The sequence below is a fragment of the Podarcis raffonei genome, chromosome 3 (assembly GCF_027172205.1).
Source record: "Podarcis raffonei isolate rPodRaf1 chromosome 3, rPodRaf1.pri, whole genome shotgun sequence".
Taxonomy (NCBI): domain Eukaryota; kingdom Metazoa; phylum Chordata; class Lepidosauria; order Squamata; family Lacertidae; genus Podarcis; species Podarcis raffonei.
This window is the reverse complement of record NC_070604.1, coordinates 112079327-112097412: the sequence shown is the minus strand read 5'-3', so window position 1 is coordinate 112097412 and position 18086 is coordinate 112079327. Positions and strand designations below refer to the sequence as shown.

Here is an 18086-nt window from a genome sequence, read left to right as displayed (position 1 = left end):
GAGGAAACATCAGAAAGATAATTAGCCCTGAGGGCTGGCAATAATGGAGCCAGCTTTCATGGTTCCGTCCCTCAGATATTTCCAGAGTAGTTAAGGATCAGACGACTGGGAGATGGCTCTCATATCTCTCTGGTAATTAGTGATGATGGGTAAACTCCCCTCTCCTCATAATTAGCTTTCTCAGAGAAATCAGAAAAACACAACCCTTTTACACACACACACACACACACACAAACTTCTTGGTGTACCTGGGAGAGCTCTCTGTTTTCCACCCTTTCCTAAAACAGGGAGGGAAAGGTGGCGACGGCAGAGACCTTGCAGGCAGTTTCCTGTGGGAATTTGTACTCAGTAGTTTTCAGTGTTTCCTGACACAACCCAGTCAGTTGTGTGGGGTACAAATAATAAAACTATTATCATTACATTGGTACCTCGGGTTAAGTACTTAATTCGTTCCGGAGGTCTGTACTTAACCTGAAAGTGTTCTTAACTTGAAGCACCACTTTAGCTAATGGGGCCTCCCGCTGCTGCCGCGCCGCCGGAGCACGATTTCTGTTCTCATCCTGAAGCAAAGTTCTTAACCTGAAGCATTATTTCTGTGTTAGCGGAGTCTGTAACGTGAAGCATATATAACCTAAAGCGTATGTAACCCGAGGTACCACTGTATTACAATTCGTTTGAATGAGCTTGCAGTGTGCCAGTGTGTGGCATAACGAGTGAATGCTTCGGTCCACCATTACAATCACCTCCAAATTTTGGGAATACACACCCTGCAAGTGTCCCAGAAAAAACTGGACATCTAATTTTCTCGTGCGAGACTGTGGTGGTCATTTGGGGTTCTGCTATTTCCTGCCAAGAACTTGCACTTTTTTGGGGGGGGAGCGATCTTGTGTGGCACCCCAAAATTTGTGTTTTTGAGCACAGTCCTGAAAAGTGTGCCTTTGGGGCTTTGTGATCTCACACGGATTATGTGACTCGCATGGGAGCATGGGCAGGAAGACATCTGTCCTCGTTTGGGGACTCAAGATGTCGGAGGGTGTGGTAATGTCATGAACATATGAGCCAGCTCTCAGTCTACAGCAGCTGTGGGCGACCTTTGACTATCCACATGTTGTTGGACTACTGTGGGCGACCTTTGACTATCCACATGTTGTTGGACTACAGTTCCCATCACCCCTGACCATTGGCCATTCTTGGTGGGGATGATGGGAGGCGTAGTGAAGCAGTATCACGGGGAGGAGGCAAAGGTTCCCAACCCCTGATCTTTAACATAATTAGCATAGCTGTTAATTGGTTTCCAAAATGGGAAATGGATGCACAATATAGGGTGCACAGCATTCTTTGCAGAAGCTCCCTGTTCTCAAGATCGCATGCATAGCACCAAAAAAATAAATAAATTCAATCCTGGCGTCAGACGCGTTAACCCACGCTGCTTGGTTGAGCAGTCGCTAACTCGTGACTCTTGTTTTACTGCAAAATGGCTTTTGAATAATTAAAAACGAGAGGACGGCGATGTGTTTTGCTTTCCAATTGACAGGCTCCATTTGGTGTGCCCCTTCCCCCACCACCACCATGACCACCGACCAACCGACCGGCCAACGAAACAATATATGAATTTGCAAGTCTAAGATTTGATCAATAGTGCCTTCCTTGGGGAATTACTTTATTAGACAACTGAAGCTGCCATTGTGCATAAGAAAGAGTTACTTCCTGCATCTATTAGCAAGGAAGATGGCAATCACGAGGACGTTTTGGTTCAGAGCCAAATGACATTGTGCAGTGAATGCTGGCACATTTGTATTTAGCTCCAGACAGGCGCTCTCTCTCTCTCTCTCTCTCTCTCTCTCTCTCTCTCTCTCTCTCTCTCCCTCCCTCCTGCAAACTTATTCTGTGGTTTTTATACCCACCCCCCTTCACTCAAGGCTGATATCCTTTTACAGACTGCTTCTTTATAATCCCTGCTCAGTGGGAGATGTCGGCAAGGATTACACTTTCAAAAACCAACAGTACAAATGACAACGAACTCTTATAAACAATTGTTGAGACGATCATCTGGGGCTCTCCGACATCAGAGTGCCTTGTCTGTGATGCGTGCAATAGCATCAGGGTGCCACAAGTAAAAAGAAGGGGATGGCAGGATAACAAAATGGCTTCGCGGGAGTCATGTAGCCAAGCTCAGTCTTCTTATTGCTTCAGGCTTAGACAAAACAGCTTTTTTGAAATGTCACAATTTCAAGGCAGGGCATTGACGTCTGTGGGAGGTTGTCTACTCATATGAGCGCTGGGTGTTGGGTAGCTGCGCAAAAGGCGCTAGGAAGTCCTGCAGAGATGGGAAGAGGCATCCAGGGTACCATAGGCTGTGATGGGCAGTTCCAGAGCAAGCCAGGTGGAAGCCCGTTTTCACCAGTTGTTCCTTGCTACTGCAATACCACCTCCTTACCATTGGGCGTGGTGGTGGAGCAAAAGATAGCAAGCCAAGCAGCTCCTCCCTCCTCCCAACTAGTGTTGTTGTTTAGTCGTTTAGTCGTGTCTGACTCTTTGTGACGCCATGGACCAGAGCACACCAGGCCCTCCTGTCTTCCACTGCCTCCCGCAGTTTGGTCAAACTCATGCTGGTAGCTTCCAGAACACTGTCCAACCATCTCGTCCTCTGTCGTCCCCTTCTCCTTGTGCCCTCAATCTTTCCCAGCATCAGGGTCTTTTCAAGGGAGTCTTCTCTTCTCATGAGGTGGCCAAAGTATTGGAGCCTCAGCTTCAGGATCTGTCCTTCCAGTGAGCACTCAGGGCTGATTTCCTTCAGAATGGAGAGGTTTGATCTTCTTGCAGTCCATGGGACTCTCAAGAGTCTCCTCCAGCACCATAATTCAAAAGCATCAATTCTTCGGCGATCAGCCTTCTTTATGGTCCAGCTCTCACTTCCATCCATCACTACTGGGAAAAACATAGCTTTAACTATATGGACCTTTGTCGACAAAGTGATGTCTCTGCTTTTTAGTAGGACATGTGAAAAGGACCTAGGGGTCTTAGTAGAGCACAAGCTGAAAAATGAATCAACAGTGTGATACAACAGCAAGAAAAGAAAGAAAGAAAAATGCAAATGAAAATGGTATTCTAGGCTGCATCAACAGAAGTCTAGTGTCCCGGTCACAGAATCACAGAATCACAGAATCATAGAGTTGGAAGAGACCACAAGGGCCATCGAGTCCAACCTCCTGCCAAGCAGGAAACACCATCAGAGCACTCCTGACATATGGTTGTCAAGCCTCTGCTTAAAGACCTCCAAAGAAGGAGACTCCACCACACTCCTTGGCAGCAAATTCCACTGTCGAACAGCTCTTACTGTCAGGAAGTTCTTCCTAATGTTTAGGTGGAATCTTCTTTCTTGTAGTTTGGATCCATTGCTCCGTGTCCGCTTCTCTGGAGCAGCAGAAAACAACCTTTCTCCCTCCTCTATGTGACATCCTTTTATATATTTGAACATGGCTATCATATCACCCCTTAACCTCCTCTTCTCCAGGCTAAACATGCCCAGCTCCCTTAGCCGTTCCTCATAAGGCATCGTTTCCAGGCCTTTGACCATTTTGGTTGCCCTCCTCTGGACACGTTCCAGTTTGTCAATGTCCTTCTTGAACTGTGGTGCCCAGAACTGGACACAAGGGACACAAGAACCGGTCAAGGGAGGTAATAGGACCACTCTATTCTGCCTTGGTCAGACCACTGTGTCCAGTTCCATTCTACTGAGGAGATTTCACCCCTCCCATATCCAAGAATCTCCTGAGGAGTCTGGTGATTCACCAGAGAGAAGGAGGCGTGTTCTGCTCTCTACTTATTCTGCTCCAGCACCACATCAAAGAGTCAGTCAGTCAGTGTGCCGGAGAGAGAGAGACTGAGTGTTAGAGATCGTTTGTATAGATAAGGTTGCTGCTAAGAGCAGCTGCAGACACTCAGTGCAGTTCAGCTTTTTCGTTTAGACCTCATTTAGCTCTGTATATAGTTGTGTATTATAGTTGTAGATAGAATAAAAGAAGATATTCTACAGAGCCGCTCTCCGAGTCGTTTATGCTCTGCTATACTCTGCTGTACTCTGCTGTGCGACGACTGTCTTCTTGTTGGAGTGAATCCGCTGCTCACAACTCTAAGCTGTGAGTCCACAGCACTTTGACCTGTTCCTGTGCAGAAGGTGGTCTCTGGAAGTGCTACCCAGCTCACCTAGCCCAGTCGGGGCTGAAGTGTATGAGTCCAGTTGGTGGCACTGGCTCAAGGGCGATGCTGACACCACTGCACCCTACACTAAGAGATATAATTTGTCCAACTTGCTAGCCTAACCAATCAGAAGCAGAACTATGTGCCCAAGGGAGCACGCTTGAAGCTTCCTTGTTAAAGGCTGTTGTAGAATGTGACCATATTACTTCCATCGCCTCACATTTTGTGTTGCCATCCTAAACATCTGCATCATTGGGTCATCTGGGATTGGACTAGATGATGCCTGGGTCCCTTCCAACTCTAAGATGGTATGATTCTTTGATAATATCACTATGCTAGTGAAGCAAAATGCATGATACCCTTTTCTTGTCCCCATCATGTCTTCCATTTAACCTACATTGTGAAGTCACAATCTAGCATCTCCTATTTGTCCTCATTTTAGTTTTTGTTTTGTTGTTCTTTTGATAAACGATTTCAGCCCCTTCCATTTATTTAATTATTATTTTTTTGGAGTGGGCCCTTTCTGATAACCTTTATCCTTCTTTACTGTAGCCATTCCATCTCTTAGAGAGCGTACATTTATGCAGCCATTTGTGGCGAGCTATTGTTGGCAGGATCTGCTTATAGGGCAATCTCCAGCCAGCAGCTAGCAATATCGCTACAAAATGCTGGTGCATGAATTTTGCAAAACACCAGGGTTACTTGATCCCTTTTTCATTGTTGCATCTAAAGAGCTGTATCCATTGTACATGATCCAGATTGGATGTATGGTGCTGGATAAAATCCCTAAGCAGGGAGCTTTTATAGGCTAAATGAGCAAATTCGGGGTTAGATTGTCATCAAACAAAATTCAGATATACCTTCTGCATTTGTTGCTGCCTCTGGAGTGATGCTTCAACAGCAGATATACAGTTCAGGAAATTGGGTTCACTTTGTGTATGTATTGGCACATAAAAATGCAATTTGGGGGGCACTTTTCTCCCCTGGCCGCATAACGCATCTGCGATTTTTATCGGGAAAACCATGCATGATAGCCAGTATCCCAAGGCAGAAGTCTGAAGCCAGTGGCATTTCTAGTAGTCCATACACTTTTGGTCTCTTTCTCTCTCTCTCTGTCCCTTTTCAACATAGCTCTTGATTGAAAACTCCGCTAATGTGGTTCCTGATAATGTAAGTCACAAAAAATCAACTCAGAAGAAATACTCCCCCCCCACATTAGTGAGATTCCAATTGGGGTGTCTGGCTGGCCGCTGTGAGAACACGATGCTGGAATATAGTTCAGTCAGTAGAGAATCTTCATTTCAGGGTCATGGGTTTGATCCCCATGTTGGGCAAAAGATTCCTGTATTGCAGGGGGGTGGATTAGATGACCCTTGTGGTCCCTTCTATCTCTATGATTCTATGACTAGATGGGCCTTTGGTCTGATCCAATAGGGCTCTTCTTGTGTCCTTATGCACTGGTAAGCAGAGATTTGTGAAGCAGGAATCAGCGTGCCAAAAGGCCTATCACGCTGAGGAGGCTTCAAGTGGGGGACCGGATAAACGCCATGCAGCCCAAACCTGAATACAGCGTAAGGAGACTTCGATTCGGTTGAGGCTGCCTTGGATGGTGGGCCACTGAACTACATATCCCAGCATCCTTTTGGTACAGGGCTCACCAACCTTTTTGGGTCAGTTGGTGCACCTGGAATTTCGTGAAAGAGCCACAAGTGTCAGTCACAAAATGGCTACCGTGGGACGGGGCATAAGACGAAGTTGTCATATCTAAAAGACAATAGAGAGGGGGAGGGGAGAGGACCTCAAAATGATGCAGCCGTGTCTCTTCCATCACCGGACAAAGGTCTATATATGCCACCACCATACAGTGCTGCTCTATGTTGATTGTTCGACCAAGGCAAGTATTTCATCTGCCAAATGGAATAATATCCCTCCACTGCGCATTGTTCTAGGGGTTCTTCTGACCCCCCAATCCTATCTTAGGGGTGTGAGAGTGCACGAGTCAGGGGAGCCCCATTGCATAAGTGGTCCTTGCGTGGGCTTCCAGTGATGACTCAGTTTAATAATAATAATAATAATAATAATAATAATAATAATAATGTATACCACCCTATACTCCTAGGTCTCAGGGCAGTTCACAACCTAAAAGCACAATACAAAATACACAATAAAAATAAAACGAGAGAATTTTTAGTTCATGACAATTAAGAGTAATAGATATATTAAGAAATGCAGAATATTATGTTATGTGATTGTTGGAAATTATATGTTAAAAAACTAATAAAAATAGATATATAAAATAAAACCAAGAACAACCCAATAAACTCCCCTTTCACAAACATTTAAAAAGGGCATCGGATGTCAATCAGCCAAAGGTCTGGTTAAAGAGGAATGTTTTTGCTTGGCTCCTAAAGGTGTACAATGAAGGTGCCAGCCAAACCTTCCTGGAGAGAGCATTCCACAGACTTGGAGCCACTGCAGAAAAGGCCTGTTCTTGTGTTGCACCCTCCAGAATTTTCATGGAGAAGGCACATGAAGAAGGGCCTCAGAGGATGATCTCAGGTAGGTCCAAATGGAGAGATGCAGTCCTTGAGGTATTGTAGTCCTGAGTCATTTAAGGCTTTATAGGTCAAAACCAGCACTTTGAATTGGTCCAGAAACTATTTGGCAGCCAGTGAAGTCAGGCCAGGATTGGTGTAACATGCTCAAACTGGCTTGTCCCAGTGAGAAGAAGAAGAAGAAGAAGAAGAGTTTGGATTTGATATCCCGCTTTATCACTACCCGAAGGAGTCTCAAAGCGGCTAACATTCTCCTTTCCCTTCCTCCCCCACAACAAACACTCTGTGAGGTGAGTGGGGCTGAGAGACTTCAGAGAAGTGTGACTGGCCCAAGGTCACCCTGCAGCTGCATGTGGAGGAGCGGAGACGCGAACCCGGTTCACCAGATTACAAGTCTACTGCTCTTAACCACTACACCACACTGGCAACCTGACTGCTGAATTCTGCACTAGCTGAGGTTTCCAAACTGTCTTCAGAGGCAGTCCTGCCTGTAACACATTGCAGTAACCTAACCTTGAGGTTACGAGAGCATAGACAACAATAGTTAGATAGAATCCTGCCCAAAGAGAGAAGCTTTTTGCACCTCTCCGTTCAGAACAGATGGGGTTTCATTTCTGGCATCCAAAAAAAATGTGGCCATGCTCTGTGTTGGAGCCACTGCTAACTGGAACTGAGCAAGAAGAGCGAACAGTCTCTCATGTGCATTGCAAGCTTTTGAGGGGATATATACCGTATTTTTTTGCTCTATAAGACTCACTTTTTCCCTCCTAAAAAGTAAGGGGAAATGTGTGTGCGTCTTATGGAGTGAATGCAGGCTGCGTAGCTATCCCAGAAGCCAAACAGCAAGAGGGATTGCTGCTTTCACTGCACAGCGATCCCTCTTGCTGTTCTGGCTTCTGAGATTCAGAATATTTTTTTTCTTGTTTTCCTCCTCCAAAAACTAGGTGCGTCTTGTGGTCTGGTGTGTCTTATAGAGCGAAAAATACGGTACATTCTCTGGCACCATAAGAGGTACTGGTGGGCATGCACTGGGATGGCAACCCCTGGTTTAATATCCCCAGGACCCTGGGCTGAGCACACCCAGACATGCTGGCTACACCTTCAACTTGGCCTGGTAGCCAGTTGGCAACCAATGGAGGTCTCTGAGCTGAGACGCTATATGCTGGTAGGTCTTGCTCCTGCTAGCAATCGTGCTGCAGCATTCTGCGTGAACTGCAACTCTTGGCTCAAGAGCCAGGGAAGCCCCACGAAGAGTGCATTGCCGTAATCCAGCCTTGAAGTCACCGATGCACTAACCGCTGTGGCCAAGCTTTCCTGGTCCAGAAACGGCCGTAGCTCTGGAAGCAGTCACAGACTTTTTCCGTGGCAGAAGGTAGCATCCTTACGACTGAGCTGCCACTAGACTTGATGGAAGCATTTGGCAAAAGCTGCCATTAGGAGCCTGCTTTAAAATGCTTCATTAACTTTAAAATGCAAGCATTTCATTAACTGGGATGATGTGACGAGCTCCCACGCTTGCACGGCAAAGGGTGCCAACAGATGCCGGGTGCCGCAAGAACTGCCATAAAAATGAAGGTTCTAACGGAAAGATGATCTATGCTCTTTGTTTAGATGGTTCAAGGGAGGTAGACGTTAGCTAAAGAAAAGGAGGGGAGGAGAACGCAGGCACACACAAAGCAAATCTCCTATTTATATGCATGTTGTGCAGAGAGGCATTGAGCCGTCAGTGAAGTGTGACCTCCATCCGCTTTTGTTAGTGTCATATTTCTTCTTGCACAGCCAGAACTGTAAAAATATTTCTCGTCGTAGCTTATTAAAGCAATCACTCAGTCTGGGAGAACAGATGTTTTGGGGGTGGGGGTGAAGAAAGTCCTCACAGATAACGGTCACTGGGATAGATCTGATTGAAGTAAATTAACATCTAGCAGAACCTCCTAAGTTGCTCCTGCAAAAGCTCACGGAAGTTTGGGTAGCAGAACTCTGGTGCAGGTTAGAACATCCAAGCGTCTCGGCTCCTCTTCCCACTATAATGTGTCCCCAATCAGGTAACCCTCCAGAGACTTTAGGAGGTAGCTCCCATCATCCTTCTCCACTGGCTGTGCTGGCTCAGGCAGATGGGAGTTGGAGTCCAACAACATCTGGATGGCACAAGGTTGGGGGACGCGGACAGCTCTACTGCAGTCCTTTGGTGCCCTTCAAAAACCCAGCTTAGGAAGCCTTAAGGCCCCTTTGCATCAGCCCCAGGCCAGACCCACATGTGCCTCTTAATTAGTTGTTTGGGTTTGGGCTGAGATGGTTTGCACAACTGCAGATTGGGGTGGGGGTATTACCTTTCCACCCACCATAAAAACCGCAGATCTTCCTGTAGATTGAAAAGGAACAGTTCAGGCTAAAGATTATAGAGCCAGTGTGGTGTAGTGGTTAAGAGCGGTAGACTCGTAATCTGGGGAACGGGGTTCGCGTCTCCGCTCCTCCACATGCAGCTGCTGGGTGACTTTGGGCTAGTCACACTTCTCTGAAGTCTCTCAGCCCCACTCACCTCACAGTGTGTTTGTTGTGGGTGAGGAAGGGAAAGGAGAATGTTAGCCACTTGGAGACTCCTTAAGGGGAGTGAAAGGGGGGATATCAAATCCAAACTCCTCCTCCTCCTCCTCCTCCTCCTCCTCCTCTTCTTCTTCTTCTTCTTCTTCTTCTTCTTCTTCTTCTTGTACTGAAGTTCTCACCCTGGGCCAGCAGGGGGATACTGTAGATAGTTTTCACTCAGGTCCACATATGCAAATAAGGAATTGAAAGTGACGTTCAGTGATTGGAGAGTTACAGAAAGTTGTTACTGTTGCTTTGTAGTGGAGCTCTATATAAGCAGGTTGCCTGAACCCTTCAGTTCAATTCTGTTCTGGGCCTATGAATAAACAAGAGCTGTTTGAAGAATCACTGTGTCGTCTGATATGTTCACCCACAACTTAACATCCTCCTCCTCCTCCTCCTCCTCCTCCTCCTCCTCCTCCTCCTCCTTCTTCTTCTTCTTCTTCTTCTTCTTCTTCTTCTTCTTCTTCTTCTTCTCTCCTCCTTCTGAGCTAACCTTCTCCTTGTATAAAATGTATACAAGGATTCAGAACAATGATCCCTGCTCCCTGCCCCTGCAACTTGGAGTCAGGGGTCTCAACACATGTGGGCTGAGACTTTTTGGGCTCTCCCAATATTTTTTGAGAGGGGGCCAAGCCCCCCAATGTCCCAAGAAATCAGGGGAAGAGGAGGCTGAGTGCGGAGCTGAGCATGGCATGGCCTCAGTAGCCGGCTCCTCCTCTTCCTCCTGCTGCCAAGGGGAAGAAGGAGAGATGATGAAGCCCCCCCCCCCAGCAGCAGCAGCAGGAGCCACCGGCCAATGAAAGTGCGTTGCCACTGTGTTTGGCTCCACCCCCAGCTCTTCCTGATATGGTTGGTGTTTCTGTGGTACCTCAGGTTACAGACGCTTCAGATGCTTCAGGTTACAGACTCTGCTAACTCAGAAATAATACCTCAGGTTAAGAACTTTGCTTCAGGATGAGAACAGAAATTGTGCAGTGGCGGGAGGCCCCATTAGCTAAAGTGGTACCTCAGGTTAAGAATAGTTTCAGGTTAAGAATGGACCTCCAGAACAAATTAAGTTCTTAATCAGAAGTACCAGTGTATTTTGTTGCTGTTACACTACAGTTATTTATTTATTCAAATAATTCCTAGCCCACCTATCGGGGCACACTGAAGGTGGTTTACAATGAAGTTCTCCAACATATTACAACAACAACAAATCATGAACAAAATAATTAATACAGCAGTTGACAATTTCACCTAGTCGTGCCCATTTCATTAGGCTTACTGGAAAGCCTGAGGTCCCCAAACTCTGATTTAGGAGCTGTGATTTTCCAGGTCTGAGAGTTTTTTGTTTTGTCCCACTGCTTTCCCCAGGAAAACCCATGGTTCACTGCTGAATCGGAACAAATGTCAATGGCGGTTTTTCTTCTTTCAATGCAGAGGTAAACAGCAGGTTTTCCCGGGGAAAAAGGTGGAACAAATGAAAAAACCTCTCAGAGACACGCTTACAAATCACAGGGCGAAGTTCTCTCCTTTGGAGAGTTCTTAAAATGCAAAACGGCACATGCTCAAATCTCTTCCTTTTTAAAATTAGCATTGGCAAGCACAGTGTTTCCCAAACCTGGGTCTCCAGATGTTTTTGGACTACAGTTCCCATCATTCCTGACCACTGGTCCTGCTAGTTAGCAATGATGGGAGTTGTAGTCCCAAAACAGCTGGAGACCCAAGTTTGGGAAACACCCATCTAGCATATCAAGGATGTAAGAGTAGTTGTAAAGCATAGAATATTGAGGCAGGGAAGGGAGAAGAGAAGAGCTTTCCAACTTAAAACACATGGTAGGGCCTGAAGTCCAGGCTCTTCAATAATAATAATAATAATAATAATAATAATAATAATAATAATAATTTATTATTTGTACCCCGCCCATCTGGCTGGGTTTCCTCAGCCACTCTGGGCTGCTTCCACAAAGACCAAAAATACACTAAGATGTCACACATTAAAAACTTCCCTGAATGTCAGGTAGTTGTTTATCTCATTGACATCTGATGGGAGGGCGTTGCACAGGGCAGGGGCCACTACTGAGAAGGCCCTCTGCCTGGTTTCCTGTAGCTTTGCTTCTTGTAATGAAGGAACTGCCAGAAGGCCCTCGGCGCTGGATCTCAGTGTCCGGGCAGAACACTAGCTGCTCCACTAACTTTATTTAGATTATCATATCTGAAGGAAAGACCTGGACATACGTATATTAAGGCCTAATTGGTGTACTTCCAAAAGTGAGCAAGCAAACTCTCAAATCAGAACCACCAAACCCATGGACAGATGTCAGCGGCTGCAGAAACATTAAATAAACTTGATGTGATTGTCATTTAATTGCCAAGCACATAATCATGTTGCCATATATCATTTAAATGAGAACTGCCTTTTCATGTTTGGAATGTTTAATTTTATTCATTGTCACTTTAAAATGTTGAATGGAGCTGAATTGCATGAGAAGCATGGTGATGGGTAAATGAACATTGGAGGGATATTGTTTGATATGCTAATCAGCGTATGCTTTGAAAGTAGAGGAGGAGAAACTGAAAGCGAGGGGCACCCAGATGTATTGTAGGCCTGTGTCAACAGGCGAGAGTGGTCATCATATTTTTCTTGGCTCAACACAGTATGAAATCTATACTTATCACTACCTACGCTCTGGCACTGTTAGAAACTCAGATATATAAGCTAGGCACCAAACGACTCCTTAAACCAGGGTTTGTTGTTGTTTAGTTGTGTCCTACTCTTCGTGACCCCATGGACCAGAGCACGCCAGGCACTCCTGTCTTCCACTGCCTCCCGCAGTTTGGTCAAACTCATGCTGGTAGCTTCGAGAACACTGTTCAACCATCTCGTCCTCTGTCGTCCCCTTCTCCTTATGCCCTCCATCTTTCCCAACATCAGGGTCTTTTCCAGGGAGTCTTCTCTTCTCATGAAGTGGCTAAAGTATTGGAGACTCAGCTTCAGGATCTGTCCTTCCAGTGAGCACTCAGGACTGATTTCCTTAAGAATGGATAGGTTTGATCTTCTTGCAGTCCATGGGACTCTCAAGAGTCTCCTCCAGCACCATAATTCAAAAGCACCAATTCTTCGGCGACCAGCCTTCTTTATGGTCCAGCTCTCACTTCCATACATCACTACCGGTAAAACCATAGCTTTAACTATATGGACCTTTGTTGGCAAGGTGATGTCTCTGCTTTTTAAGATGATAAACCAGGGTTATAAGTCACCAAAATGGAATGCCTAGTTGCCATTTTTGGCCCAGACGACTCAAAAGTCGTATTTTTCAGTAGGACTTTTTGGTTCCTGAAATTCATTCTGATTGTGCGGATAAAATATAGCAGATAGAATTCTACATGATGTGTTGCTAGTTTGTGTAAACAGTCAAGATCCAATTGTCCCAAGGCATACACCTCCAGATGGTGGAGACGTCAGGCAACATCCTGGCTCCCAAGCATCTTCATTTGGTCGCAAGTGGCCAATAGCCAGGTGCAAATAATAATAATAATAATAATAATAATAATAATAATAATAATAATAATTTGTTATTTATACCCCGCCCTCCCCGGCCAGAGCCGGGCTCAGGGCGGCTAACACCAGTAAAATTACAGTAAAAACATAATAGGGGAAAAAATAACCAATTTAAAATACAGGTTAAAATGCAATTTAAAATGCAGCCTCATTTTAAAAGTAGCCCATAGCAGTGACGTAGCGTGGGGGGTGCAGGGGGGCCCGGCCGCACCGGGCGCAACATCTGGGGGTTAGGGTTAGGGGGTGCAAATCCACGGGTTAGGGGGCGCAAATTACTTGCCTTGCCCCGGGTGCTGACAACCCACGCTACGCCACTGGCCCATAGATCAAAACCGTAAGGCAGGGGAAAAACATAAGGGTCAGGCTGAGTCCAAACCAAAGGCCAGGCGGAACAGCTGTGTCTTGCAGGCCCTGCGGAAAGATGTCAAGTCCCGCAGGGCCCTAGTCTCTTGTGACAGAGCTTTCCGCCAAGTCGGGGCCAGTACTGAAAAGGCCCTGGCCCTTGTTGAGCCATGGATAGCCTTACTTTCCATGAACTCATATCCACTTTAGCTTGTCATTGTCACATGAAATGACTCAACGGATCAACTAATACCGTCATTCACATAAATTGCTGTGGAATAACACACATTTAAACAATTCTTTTTTTTCCTTTCTCCTTTTTGAGATATTTCAAGTTCAATATATACTCAGAGGTTTCATTAAAAAGAAAAAGCTGCTCAGCATCATCTAATTTAATTTTTGTCAAGTCCTAAGTAAGCCCAGGCACATACACGCTGAAAAAGCTGTCAGAAATATGAAAATTAGCCACCCACCATTCCTACTATTACCACCTAATTATTATGCAGAGTGCCAAGGTACTACTTAGCATTCTCATCCAATTTCATTAATTTCCTTCCCCCCTCCTCAATGTTGCTGGCGAATGTCAGGATGCCTCTATCCCCGTGGTTCTCGATCTTTTTTTTTGTGTGTGTGTTTGGGACGACTTGAACATTTCTAGGGAACTCAATGGCCAATCAATAAATTTTCATTGGTTTGTTTTGCATTGTTAGAACAAACATTCCCTTCCCTTCTGGATTCAACATGAAGAAAAATTCAGTTGCATTGGGTGGTGAAACATTGAGGATGGGCTATATAAAGTTTCACCTGATAGGCTGATGAGCTTCTGTACACACAGCATCATCATACAGCAAAATGTCTTGGGCCAGCCTTGGGCTTGGGCTTCGGCAGGTGCCAAATAATGCCAGTGGCCCTGGTTAATGCAAACCATGGTTTGCAGCCCCCACTTCACAATGATTTCAAACCCTGGTTTGAAATCCTTAGCCATGGTTTAGGTATCCAGATTCTAACGCTTAACCATAGTCAAGGAAAACAAACCTTAAATGTCTGGATAGAATCCATAAAGACCTCTCTATTTCAGCTTTCAATCTCCAAGTTTAATGTATCCAGGAGTGATATAATTGAGGGAACAATTTTGTCCCTCCAGACAATTCCTCTCTTTAGTCCTCATATATATACTGTACTAGGAATTTGAAGAGTTGGGTGGGGGAAGGTCTGAGACGCTTATACACAAGAGCATTTGAGGACTCAGGCAAAGAAAATAGCATTCAGATATCACTTAAGAAAACCTCCCGCTCTGTGTGCAATAAAATAAAAATGGTGTTAAAATGCTTCAGCAGAACACCTTCTTTTGGAAATGTGAATGCAGTTGATTTTTCTTTCTTTCATATTCTGCGTTCATTATGGAAGTCCTTGTCATGCCTGCATAGCGAAGGTTGAGAGGAGGTGAATACTTGAAGTATTCTGCATTGTCCCCCAATTCACTGAGCTGATGAAAGACGTAGAACGGCCTGAAATATAGTCTTATCTATGACCATTTAAATGAAAAAGTGTTTGGATTCAGGGATGATCAATGGCCTGGCACGAAGATGTTGAGCTGAGATAGGGAATTGTGGAGATCTGAAATGTGGTTAACGTTTTGAACGTTGCCATCTAACAGTGAAATCCAAACTGTGTCTACTCAGAAGTAAGTTCTACTGTATTCAGTGGGGCTTGCTCCTAGGTAGATGGGGTTCAAATTGCAGCCTACATTTCTTAATTTTAAGTTTCACTGGAATAGTTTAATACAAACTTTAAAAGTGGACCACTTCTGTGCTTATTGGTATCTCTGGGTTGTATCCAACCCAGTTCCACTCAGAGAAGACCCAATGAAAATAACGAACTTTAGTCCTGCTCCTTAATTTAAATGACCCTGCTCTGAGTATGACTAACGTTGGATACGGCCCTCCGTTGTTCTTTTTTAATCAAAAGCAATTCACATTTCATAATTTGTCAACTATGCAGGACTGCTATCTATTAAATTCCATGTCTTGACAGCTATTGGATACTCTCAACTACTAAATATCGTTGCATGCCAAGTGACAAATTTAGCCAAATATTAACTGCTATTGTGTTCTGTAGCTGGCTATCAAATGCAAAAACTGTGCATGCTTGCTATCAAATGTTGTCAAATAGCAGCTGTCGAATAGCAAATGTTTTGGTTCTTCGGTAGCAATATGCTGCAACCACCATGTAAAAACTGGCTGTCACATTTCAGAAGAATTCCAGGAGGTGATAACCGGTGATTTCATTACTTCTCATGGCAGCCTAGTTACACCAACATTCACCTCTTTGTTCCATGATTCTGAGGGCAGGCAACCAAATGGGCCCATCACAGTTACTGAGGGAATTTCTGCTATCAGTCCAAACTTAGCTAGATATAGCCATCATGGCTAGTAGACGTTGATAGCCTCCTCCCAATGAATTTGTCTAATCCTTTTTTTAAAGTCTTCCAGCTTGGTGGCCATCACTGCCTCCTCCTCCTCCTCCTTCTTCCACCTCCTCCTCTTCTTCTCATCAGTGCTTTTTCTTCTGAAAAAATGTTTAGGGGTACTCTTATTTTCCTACTCATATTGAAATACTGCCCCTCAATGAGGCCAAACTTAGATTCACAAAATGTTTAGGGCTATGCGTACCCCTGCATCGTCCCCCCAGAAAAAAACAACACTGATTATTATTATCATCTCCTATGAGGTAGGTTCAGTGGAGAGGTTGTAATTGGCTGAAGGTGACCGATCCAGATGTTGGGAAACTGTGTATGTGCAACTACTCACACAGAGTCAATTAAGGTTTGGCAGACAGCCAGAAGGCAATCTGAAGGAGTAAGTCTGCCTGGCAATAACAGAGACATGGAGACCGCTCCCTGATTGGTCAAGCTCTCTCAAGGGAGTGATAAATAATGGCCTACTAAACTGGAATGTGTTAGTTCAGTAGTTTGTGAGTTCAGAGTTCTGTGTCAGTGTAGTTGTATCAGAGAGAGCTAGCTAAAGATCCGTGTTCTGTTCCTGTAAATGGTCCACTGTATATAATAAACACCTAACTACAAGTTCCTGGTTCCTGCTTCGTCTATCCTGTCTGCAGCCAAGTTGCCAATTGCTTCCGTGGATTCTGCGTTGACTCTGCTAGGTCTGGCTAAGGTCCCGCAACTAGTCAGAAAGTTGCGAAACACCAAATAGGTTTTGCCAATGGTGTATATGATGTCTTTGTGTTCAGCGAGATCAAATGAGGGAGTAGGTTTGCAATGTAGAATAGTCAAAACAAATTTTTTTTCCCCTTCCAGTAGCACCTTAAAGACCAACTAAGTTAGTTCTTGGTATGAGCTTTCGTGTGCATGCACACTTCTTCAGATACCATCTGGTATCTGTTACCATCTGGTAACTTAGTTGGTCTTTAAGGTGCTACTGGAAGGGGGAAAAATTTTGTTTTGACTATGGCAGACCAACATGGCTACCTTTCTGTAACTGGAACTATGGAAGGCACCACATTGAGCCGCATGAAATGGAAGTCCATCAACCTCACCAAAAGGTATCTGAAGAAGTGTGCATGCACACGAAAGCTCATACCAAGAACTAACTTAGTTGGTCTTTAAGGTGCTACTGGAAGGGAAAAAAAATTTTTGTTTTGACTATGGCAGACCAACACGGCTACCTTTCTGTAATGTAGAATAGGATATCCCTGTTTTCATCGGAGAAATGTTGGAGGGTATGTCTTGCACAGGACGAACAAACTGACCGAGGCAACCAGACACACATTCTCCCTACTTTGTAGGCCTGCTCTTAAGGGGGAGGGACTGTGGGCAGGAAGATCATATGGAAGATCTGTGTGTGAGATGGACTCTTAATGCCTCGCGCTCCGTGTCCTGAAATCCAGAAGCAAAGTAATTTTGCAGAACAGGTATTAGCCCTTTCTAATCTCTTTAGTTTTCATCTGAAAGAACTTAGTCATTGCTCAGTGCACCCTTGGCACGGCTTATATGAGCATTCAAATGTCTCTGCTTTCAAGAAAGAGCCCAAGAGAGGGAGATAGCGATAGGGATGACCACATTTTTCTCCCAGCGCTATCCCTGAAATTGCTTTGATCATCCATTCCCCCCGATTAAGAAAATTGCTTGGTTTCATCAGAGAAGACCGTTCAGCCTCTGTATATTAGAAGCACGGGGCAGGGTGGAGGCAGTGAAGAGGGAAATGAACAAGCCTGCCCAGGACCAGTAAAATAACTGCTTATGCAGCCTGTCAGATGGTTTTTGTGTTCCCCCTCCTCTTATTGCTGTTGACAGTTTGACTTTTTATCACAATTTTACTATCTAAATGGGTTGCTGGCGAGGACTCTCATTAATTCCGACAGGCATATGTCAAAATTGTGCTATTGGCATGGCAGCTGTCAGCCTTCCTGCCCCTTCTGTGTGTGTGTGTGTGTTTGTTGGAGAAGGCAAAACTAATGTGGGACACATGCTGAATAAATCTAATTAAGGTTTTTAGCTCTCCCCAAATTCCGGCTTACCAGAATTTCTGAGCATTCATTTATCAGCGTGAGACAATGTTCCAGATCTAACTATGGGACAATATTGGCTGATGGTGGAGAAATTAATTTCCACTTGGCTTTTTTTTTTTAATCTCCTAATTATTTAACAACTCATCAGCAGCAAACAACAGCAACAAACAAACAAACAAACAAACAAACAAACAAACAAACAAACAAACAAACAGCTTCCCTTTGGATGCCAAGACCTTGATTCAGCATCACCTAGCAGAGATGGTTACAGCAATAGCTCAAAGATTCCCAAGTAGCACCATCACCAGGCAAAATATCTATATGGACCCTAG

General features: G+C 44.8%; 1 long non-coding RNA gene across 1 annotated transcript in view; it reads right to left on the bottom strand.

Annotated features, from left to right (window-relative positions):
* Positions 1-16867, bottom strand: part of LOC128411348 (uncharacterized) — a 37065-nt gene extending 20198 nt beyond the window's left edge. The window contains exons 1-2 of the long non-coding RNA XR_008329769.1: positions 16783-16867; positions 16632-16651 (exon numbers count right to left, since the gene is read on the bottom strand). This is a non-coding gene — a long non-coding RNA (uncharacterized LOC128411348). The remainder of the gene's footprint in view (positions 1-16631; positions 16652-16782) is intronic.
* Between the last annotated feature and the right edge of the window lie 1219 nt (positions 16868-18086).